Below are 9,982 nucleotides of genomic sequence, written 5' to 3' on the forward strand. Positions count from 1 at the left end.
TAAGGAGTTTTTTTCGGACAAAAAAAGTCAAAATTTTTTTCGACCTCAAAATGTCATAAAAAACGTCATAGTATAGTAAGGCGTTTTTTTCGGACAAAAAAAGTCAAAATTTTTTTCGACCTCCAAAAGTCATAAAAAACGTCATAGTATAGTAAGGCGTTTTTTTCGGCCAAAAAAAATCCAAATTTTTTTCTACCTCAAAATGTCATAAAAAACGTCATAGTATAGTAAGGCGTTTTTTTCGGACAAAAAAAGTCAAAATTTTTTTCAACCTCCAAAAGTCATAAAAAACGTCATAGTATAGTAAGGCGTTTTTTTTGGCCAAAAAAAGTCAAGCATTTTTTCGACCTCAAAAAGTCATAAAAAACGTCATAGTATAGTAAGGCGTCAAAATCGGACAAAAAAAGTCAAAATTTTTTTCGACCTCAAAATGTCATAAAAAACGTCATAGTATAGTAAGGCGTCAAAATCGGACAAAAAAAGTCAAAAATTTTTTCGACCTCCAAAAGTCATAAAAAACGTCATAGTATAGTAAGGCGTCAAAATCGGACAAAAAAAGTCAAAAATTTTTTCGACCTCCAAAATTCATAAAAAACGTCATAGTATAGTAAGGCGTCAAAATCGGACAAAAAAAGTCAAAATTTTTTGCGAACTCCAAAAGTCATAAAAACGTCATAGTATAGTAAGGCGTCAAAATCGGACAAAAAAAGTCAAAATTTTTTTCGACCTCCAAAAGTCATAAAAAACGTCATAGTATAGTAAGGCGTCAAAATCGGACAAAAAAAGTCAACATTTTTTTCAACCTCAAAATGTCATAAAAAACGTCATAGTATAGTAAGGCGTTTTTTTCGGACAAAAAAAGTCAACATTTTTTTCGACCTCCAAAAGTCATAAAAAACGTCATAGTATAGTAAGGCGTTTTTTTCGGACAAAAAAAGTCAAAATTTTTTTTCGACCTCAAAATGTCATAAAAAACGTCATAGTATAGTAAGGCGTCAAAATCGGACAAAAAAAGTAAAAAATTTTTTTCAACCTCCAAAAGTCATAAAAAACGTCATAGTATAGTAAGGCGTTTTTTTCGGCCAAAAAAAATCCAAATTTTTTTCGACCTCAAAATGTCATAAAAAACGTCATAGTATAGTAAGGCGTTTTTTTCGGCCAAAAAAAGTCAAAATTTTTTTCAACCTCCAAAAGTCATAAAAAACGTCATAGTATAGTAAGGCGTTTTTTTTTTTGGCCAAAAAAAGTCAAAATTTTTTTCGACCTCAAAAAGTCATAAAAAACGTCATAGTATAGTAAGGCGTTTTTTTCGGACAAAAAAAGTCAAAATTTTTTTCGACCTCAAAATGTCATAAAAAACGTCATAGTATAGTAAGGCGTCAAAATCGGACAAAAAAAGTCAAAATTTTTTTCGACCTCCGAAAGTCATAAAAAACGTCATAGTATAGTAAGGCGTCAAAATCGGACAAAAAAAGTCAAAAATATTTTCGACCTCCGAAATTCATAAAAAACGTCATAGTATAGTAAGGCGTTTTTTTCGGACAAAAAAAGTCAAACTTTTTTGCGAACTCCAAAAGTCATAAAAAACGCCATAGTATAGTAAGGCGTCAAAATCGGACAAAAAAAGTCAAAATTTTTTCGACCTCCAAAAGTCATAAAAAACGTCATAGTATAGTAAGGCGTTTTTTTCGGACAAAAAAAGTCAAAAATTTTTTCGACCTCAAAATGTCATAAAAAAGGTCATAGTATAGTAAGGCGTCAAACTCGGACAAAAAAAGTCAAACATTTTTTCGACCTCCAAAAGTCATAAAAAACGTCATAGTATAGTAAGGCGTCAAAATCGGACAAAAAAAGTCAAAACTTTTTTTGACCTCAAAATGTCATAAAAACGTCATAGTATAGTAAGGCGTTTTTCTCGGCCAAAAAAAGTCAAAATTCTTTTTTAACCTCCAAAATGTCATAAAAAACGTCATAGTATAGTAAGGCGTTTTTTTCGGCCAAAAAAAGTCAAAATTTTTTTCGACCTCAAAATGTCATAAAAAACGCCATAGTATAGTAAGGCGTCAAAATCGGCCAAAAAAAGTCAAAAAATTTTTTGACCTCAAAATGTCATAAAAAACGTCATAGTATAGTAAGGCGTTTTTTCGGGCAAAAAAAGTCAAAAAAATTTTTGACCTCAAAATGTCATAAAAAACGTCATAGTATAGTAAGGCGTCAAAATCGGACAAAAAAAGTCAAAAATTTTTTAGACCTCCAAAAGTCATAAAAAACGTCATAGTATAGTAAGGCGTCAAAATCGGCCAAAAAAAGTCAAAATTTTTTTCGACCTCAAAATGTCATAAAAAACGTCTTAGTATAGTAAGGCGTCAAAATCGGACAAAAAAAGTCAAAATTTTTTTCAACCTCCAAAAGTCATAAAAAACGACATAGTATAGTAAGGCGTCAAAATCGGACAAAAAAAGTCAAAATTTTTTTCGACCTCCAAAAGTCATAAAAAACGTCATAGTATAGTAAGGCGTTTTTTTCGGACAAAAAAAGTCAAAATTTTTTTCGACCTCAAAATGTCATAAAAAACGTCATAGTATAGTAAGGCGTTTTTTTCTGACAAAAAAAGTCAAAATTTTTTTCGACCTCAAAATGTCATAAAAAACGTCATAGTATAGTAAGGCGTCAAAATCGGACAAAAAAAGTCAACATTTTTTTCGACCTCCAAAAGTCATAAAAAACGTCATAGTATAGTAAGGCGTTTTTTTCGGACAAAAAAAGTCAAAATTTTTTTCGACCTCAAAATGTCATAAAAAACGTCATAGTATAGTAAGGCGTCAAAATCGGACAAAAAAAGTCAAAATTTTTTTCGACCTCAAAATGTCATAAAAAACGTCATAGTATAGTAAGGCGTCAAAATCGGACAAAAAAAGTCAAAATTTTTTTCGACCTCCAAAAGTCATAAAAAACGTCATAGTATAGTAAGGCGTTTTTTTCGGCCAAAAAAAGTCAACATTTTTTTCGACCTCCAAAAGTCATAAAAAACGTCATAGTATAGTAAGGCGTTTTTTTTCGGACAAAAAAAGTCAACATTTTTTTCAACCTCAAAATGTCAGAAAAAACGTCATAGTATAGTAAGGCGTTTTTTCCGGCCAAAAAAAGTCAAAATTTTTTTCGACCTCAAAATGTCATAAAAAACGTCATAGTATAGTAAGGCGTCAAAATCGGACAAAAAAAGTCTAAATTTTTTTCGACCTCCAAAAGTCATAAAAAACGCCATAGTATAGTAAGGCGTTTTTTCCGGACAAAAAAAGTCAAAATTTTTTTCGACCTCAAAATGTCATAAAAAACGTCATAGTATAGTAAGGCGTCAAAATCGGACAAAAAAAGTCTAAATTTTTTTCGACCTCCAAAAGTCATAGAAAACGCCATAGTATAGTAAGGCGTCAAAATCGGACAAAAAAAGTCAAAATTTTTTCGACCTCCAAAAGTCATAAAAAACGTCATAGTATAGTAAGGCGTTTTTTTCGGACAAAAAAAGTCAAAATTTTTTTCGACCTCCAAAAGTCATAAAAAACGTCATAGTATAGTAAGGTGTTTTTTTCGGACAAAAAAAGTCAAAATTTTTTTCGACCTCCAAAAGTCATAAAAAACGTCATAGTATAGTAAGGCGTCAAAATCGGACACAAAAAGTCAAAATTTTTTTCGACCTCAAAATGTCATAAAAAACGTCATAGTATAGTAAGGCGTTTTTTTCGGACAAAAAAAGTCAAAATTTTTTTCGACCTCCAAAAGTCATAAAAAACGTCATAGTATAGTAAGGCGTTTTTTTCGGCCAAAAAAAGTCAAAATTTTTTTCTAACTCCAAAAGTCATAAAAAACGTTATAGTATAGTAAGGCGTCAAAATCGGACAAAAAAAGTCAAAATTTTTTTCGACCTCAAAATGTCATAAAAAACGTCATAGTATAGTAAGGCGTTTCTTTAGGCCAAAAAAAGTCTAAATTTTTTTCGACCTCCAAAAGTCATAAAAAACGTCATAGTAGTAAGGCGTTTTTTTCGAACAAAAAAAGTCAACATTTTTTTCGACCTCAAAATGTCATAAAAAACATCATAGTATAGTAAGGCGTCAAAATTGGACAAAAAAAGTCAAAATTTTTTTCGACCTCAAAATGTCAGAAAAAACGTCATAGTATAGTAAGGCGTCAAAATCGGACGGAAAAAGTCAAAAATTTTTTCGTCCTCAAAATGTCAGAAAAAACGTCATAGTATAGTAAGGCGTTTTTTTCGGCCAAAAAAAGTCAAAATTTTTTTCGACCTCCAAAAGTCATAAAAAACGTCATAGTATAGTAAGGCGTTTTTTTCGGACAAAAAAAGTCAAAATTTTTTTCGACCTCAAAATGTCAGAAAAAACGTCATAGTATAGTAAGGCGTCAAAATCGGACAAAAAAAGTCAAAAAATTTTTTCAACCTCCAAAAATCATAAAAAACGTAATAGTATAGTAAGGCGTTTTTTTCGGCCAAAAAAAATCCAAATTTTTTTCGACCTCAAAATGTCATAAAAAACGTCATAGTATAGTAAGGCGTTTTTTTCGGCCAAAAAAAGTCAAAATTTTTTTCGACCTCCAAAAGTCATAAAAAACGTCATAGTATAGTAAGGCGTTTTTTTTTTGGCCAAAAAAAGTCAAAATTTTTTTCGACCTCAAAAAGTCATAAAAAACGTCATAGTATAGTAAGGCGTTTTTTTCGGACAAAAAAAGTCAAAATTTTTTTCGACCTCAAAATGTCATAAAAAACGTCATAGTATAGTAAGGCGTCAAAATCGGACAAAAAAAGTCAAAATTTTTTTCGACCTCCGAAAGTCATAAAAAACGTCATAGTATAGTAAGGCGTCAAAATCGGACAAAAAAAGTCAAAAATATTTTCGACCTCCAAAATTCATAAAAAACGTCATAGTATAGTAAGGCGTCAAAATCGGACAAAAAAAGTCAAACTTTTTTGCGAACTCCAAAAGTCATAAAAAACGTCATAGTATAGTAAGGCGTCAAAATCGGACAAAAAAAGTCAAAATTTTTTTCGACCTCCAAAAGTCATAAAAAACGTCATAGTATAGTAAGGCGTCAAAATCGGACAAAAAAAGTCAAAATTTTTTTCGACCTCCAAAAGTCATAAAAAACGTCATAGTATAGTAAGGCGTCAAAATCGGACAAAAAAAGTCAAAAAATTTTTTGACCTCCAAAATTCATAAAAAACGTCATAGTATAGTAAAGCATTTTTTTCGGCCAAAAAAAGTCAAAATTTTTTTCGAACTCCAAAAGTCATAAAAAACATCATAGTATAGTAAGGCGTCAAAATCGGACAAAAAAAGTCAAAATTTTTTTCGACCTCTAAAAGTCATAAAAAACGTCATAGTATAGTAAGGCGTCAAAATCGGACAAAAATAGTCAAAATTTTTTTCGACCTCCAAAAGTCATAAAAAACGTCATAGTATAGTAAGGCGTCAAAATCGGACAAAAAAAATCAAAATTTTTTTCGACCTCAAAATGTCATAAAAAAACGTCATAGTATAGAAAGGCGTCAAAATCGGACAAAAAAAGTCAAAAATTTTTTCGACCTCCAAAAGTCATAAAAAACGTCATAGTATAGTAAGGCGTCAAAATCGGACAAAAAAAGTCAAAAATTTTTTAGACCTCCAAAAGTCATAAAAAACGTCATAGTATAGTAAGGCGTCAAAATCGGACAAAAAAAGTCAAAATTTTTTTTGACCTCCAAAAGTCATAAAAAACGTCATAGTATAGTAAGGCGTTTTTTTCGGACAAAAAAAGTCAAAATTTTTTTCGACCTCCAAAAGTCATAAAAAACGTCATAGTATAGTAAGGCGTCAAAATCGGCCAAAAAAAGTCAAAACATTTTTTGACCTCAAAATGTCATAAAAACGTCATAGTATAGTAAGGCGTTTTTCTCGGCCAAAAAAAGTCAAAATTCTTTTTTAACCTCCAAAATGTCATAAAAAACGTCATAGTATAGTAAGGCGTTTTTTTCGGCCAAAAAAAGTCAAAATTTTTTTCGACCTCAAAATGTCATAAAAAACGTCATAGTATAGTAAGGCGTCAAAATCGGCCAAAAAAAGTCAAAAATTTTTTTGACCTCAAAATGTCATAAAAAACGTCATAGTATAGTAAGGCGTTTTTTCGGGCAAAAAAAGTCAAAAAAATTTTTGACCTCAAAATGTCATAAAAAACGTCATAGTATAGTAAGGCGTCAAAATCGGACAAAAAAAGTCAAAAATTTTTTAGACCTCCAAAAGTCATAAAAAACGTCATAGTATAGTAAGGCGTCAAAATCGGCCAAAAAAAGTCAAAATTTTTTTCGACCTCAAAATGTCATAAAAAACGTCTTAGTATAGTAAGGCGTCAAAATCGGACAAAAAAAGTCAAAATTTTTTTCGACCTCCAAAAGTCATAAAAAACGTCATAGTATAGTAAGGCGTTTTTTTCGGACAAAAAAAGTCAAAATTTTTTTCGACCTCAAAATGTCATAAAAAACGTCATAGTATAGTAAGGCGTTTTTTTTGGCCAAAAAAAGTCAAAATTTTTTTCGACCTCCAAAAGTCATAAAAAACGTCATAGTATAGTAAGGCGTCAAAATCGGACAAAAAAAGTCAACATTTTTTTCAACCTCAAAATGTCATAAAAAACGTCATAGTATAGTAAGGCGTTTTTTTCGGACAAAAAAAGTCAAAATTTTTTTCGACCTCCGAAAGTCATAAAAAACGTCATAGTATAGTAAGGCGTCAAAATCGGACAAAAAAAGTCAAAAATTTTTTCGACCTCCAAAATTCATAAAAAACGTCATAGTATAGTAAGGCGTTTTTTTCGGCCAAAAACAGTCAAACTTTTTTGCGAACTCCAAAAGTCATAAAAAACGTCATAGTATAGTAAGGCGTTTTTTTCGGCCAAAAAAAATCCAAATTTTTTTCGACCTCAAAATGTCATAAAAAACGTCATAGTATAGTAAGGCGTTTTTTTTGGCCAAAAAAAGTCAAAATTTTTTTCGACCTCAAAAAGTCATAAAAAACGTCATAGTATAGTAAGGCGTTTTTTTCGGACAAAAAAAGTCAAAATTTTTTTCGACCTCAAAATGTCATAAAAAACGTCATAGTATAGTAAGGCGTCAAAATCGGACAAAAAAAGTCAAAAATTTTTTCGACCTCCAAAAGTCATAAAAAACGTCATAGTATAGTAAGGCGTCAAAATCGGACAAAAAAAGTCAAATTTTTTTTCGACCTCAAAATGTCATAAAAAACGTCATAGTATAGTAAGGCGTCAAAATCGGACAAAAAAAGTCAAAAATTTTTTCGACCTCCAAAATTCATAAAAAACGTCATAGTATAGTAAGGCGTTTTTTTCGGCCAAAAAAAGTCAAACTTTTTTGCGAACTCCAAAAGTCATAAAAAACGTCATAGTATAGTAAGGCGTCAAAATCGGACAAAAAAAGTCAAAAATTTTTTCGACCTCAAAATGTCATAAAAAACGTCATAGTATAGTAAGGCGTCAAAATCGGACAAAAAAAGTCAAAAATTTTTTCGACCTCCAAAAGTCATAAAAAACGTCATAGTATAGTAAGGTGTCAAAATCGGACAAAAAAAGTCAAAATTTTTTTCGACCTCCAAAAGTCATAAAAAACGTCATAGTATAGTAAGGCGTTTTTTTCGGCCAAAAAAAATCCAAATTTTTTTCGACCTCAATAATGTCATAAAAAACGTCATAGTATAGTAAGGCTTTTTTTTCGGCCAAAAACAGTCAAAATTTTTTTCAACCTCCAAAAGTCATAAAAAACGTCATAGTATAGTAAGGCGTTTTTTTAGGCCAAAAAAAGTCAAAATTTTTTTCGACCTCAAAAAGTCATAAAAAACATCATAGTATAGTAAGGCGTTTTTTTCGGACAAAAAAAGTCAAAATTTTTTTCGACCTCAAAATGTCATAAAAAACGTCATAGTATAGTAAGGCGTTTTTTCCGGCCAAAAAAAGTCAAAATTTTTTTCGACCTCAAAATGTCATAAAAAACGTCATAGTATAGTAAGGCGTCAAAATCGGACAAAAAAAGTCAAATTTTTTTTTGACCTCAAAAAGTCATAAAAAACGTCATAGTATAGTAAGACGTTTTTTTCGGACAAAAAAAGTCAACATTTTTTTCGACCTCCAAAAGTCATAAAAAACGTCATAGTATAGTAAGGTGTTTTTTCCGGCCAAAAAAAGTCAAAATTTTTTTCGACCTCCAAAAGTCATAAAAAACGTCATAGTATAGTAAGGCGATTTTTTCGGACAAAAAAAGTCAAAATTTTTTTCGACCTCCAAAAGTCATAAAAAACGCCATAGTATAGTAAGGCGTCAAAATCGGACAAAAAAAGTCAAAATTTTTTCGACCTCCAAAAGTCATAAAAAACGTCATAGTATAGTAAGGCGTTTTTTTCGGACAAAAAAAGTCTAAATTTTTTTCGACCTCCAAAAGTCATAAAAAACGTCATAGTATAGTAAGGCGTCAAAATCGGACAAAAATAGTCAAAATTTTTTTCGACCTCCAAAAGTCATAAAAACGTCATAGTATAGTAAGGCGTTTTTTTCAGACAAAAAAAGTCAAAATTTTTTTCGACCTCCAAAAGTCATAAAAAACGTCACAGTATAGTAAGGCGTCAAAATCGGACAAAAAAAGTCAAAATTTTTTTCGACCTACAAAAGTCATAAAAAACGTCATAGTATAGTAAGGCGTCAAAATCGGACATAAAAAGTCTAAATTTTTTTCGACCTCAAAATGTCATAAAAAACGCCATAGTATAGTAAGGCGTTTTTTTCGGACAAAAAAAGTCAAAATTTTTTTCGACCTCCAAAAGTCATAAAAAACGTCATAGTATAGTAAGGCGTTTTTTCGGACAAAAAAAGTCTAAATTTTTTTCGACCTCCAAAAGTCATAAAAAACGTCATAGTATAGTAAGGCGTCAAAATCGGACAAAAAAAGTCAAAATTTTTTTCGACCTCAAAATGTCATAAAAAACGTCATAGTATAGTAAGGCATCAAAATCGGACAAAAAAAGTCAAAATTTTTTTCGACCTCCAAAAGTCATAAAAAACGTCATAGTATAGTAAGGCGTCAAAATCGGCCAAAAAAAGTCAAAACATTTTTTGACCTCAAAATGTCATAAAAACGTCATAGTATAGTAAGGCGTTTTTCTCGGCCAAAAAAAGTCAAAATTCTTTTTTAACCTCCAAAATGTCATAAAAAACGTCATAGTATAGTAAGGCGTTTTTTTCGGCCAAAAAAAGTCAAAATTTTTTTCGACCTCAAAATGTCATAAAAAACGTCATAGTATAGTAAGGCGTCAAAATCGGCCAAAAAAAGTCAAAAATTTTTTTGACCTCAAAATGTCATAAAAAACGTCATAGTATAGTAAGGCGTTTTTTCGGGCAAAAAAAGTCAAAAAAATTTTTGACCTCAAAATGTCATAAAAAACGTCATAGTATAGTAAGGCGTCAAAATCGGACAAAAAAAGTCAAAAATTTTTTAGACCTCCAAAAGTTATAAAAAACGTCATAGTATAGTAAGGCGTCAAAATCGGCCAAAAAAAGTCAAAATTTTTTTCGACCTCAAAATGTCATAAAAAACGTCATAGTATAGTAAGGCGTTTTTTTAGGCCAAAAAAAGTCTAAATTTTTTTCGACCTCCAAAAGTCATAAAAAACGTCATAGTAGTAAGGCGTTTTTTTCGAACAAAAAAAGTCAAAATTTTTTTCGACCTCAAAATGTCATAAAAAACATCATAGTATAGTAAGGCGTCAAAATTGGACAAAAAAAGTCAAAATTTTTTTCGACCTCAAAATGTCAGAAAAAACGTCATAGTATAGTAAGGCGTCAAAATCGGATGAAAAAAGTCAAAATTTTTTTCGACCTCAAAATGTCAGAAAAAACGTCATAGTATAGTAAGGCGTTTTTTTCGGCCAAAAAA

This window comes from Toxotes jaculatrix, chromosome 9 (genome assembly GCF_017976425.1).
Source record: "Toxotes jaculatrix isolate fToxJac2 chromosome 9, fToxJac2.pri, whole genome shotgun sequence".
Lineage (NCBI taxonomy): Eukaryota > Metazoa > Chordata > Actinopteri > Toxotidae > Toxotes > Toxotes jaculatrix.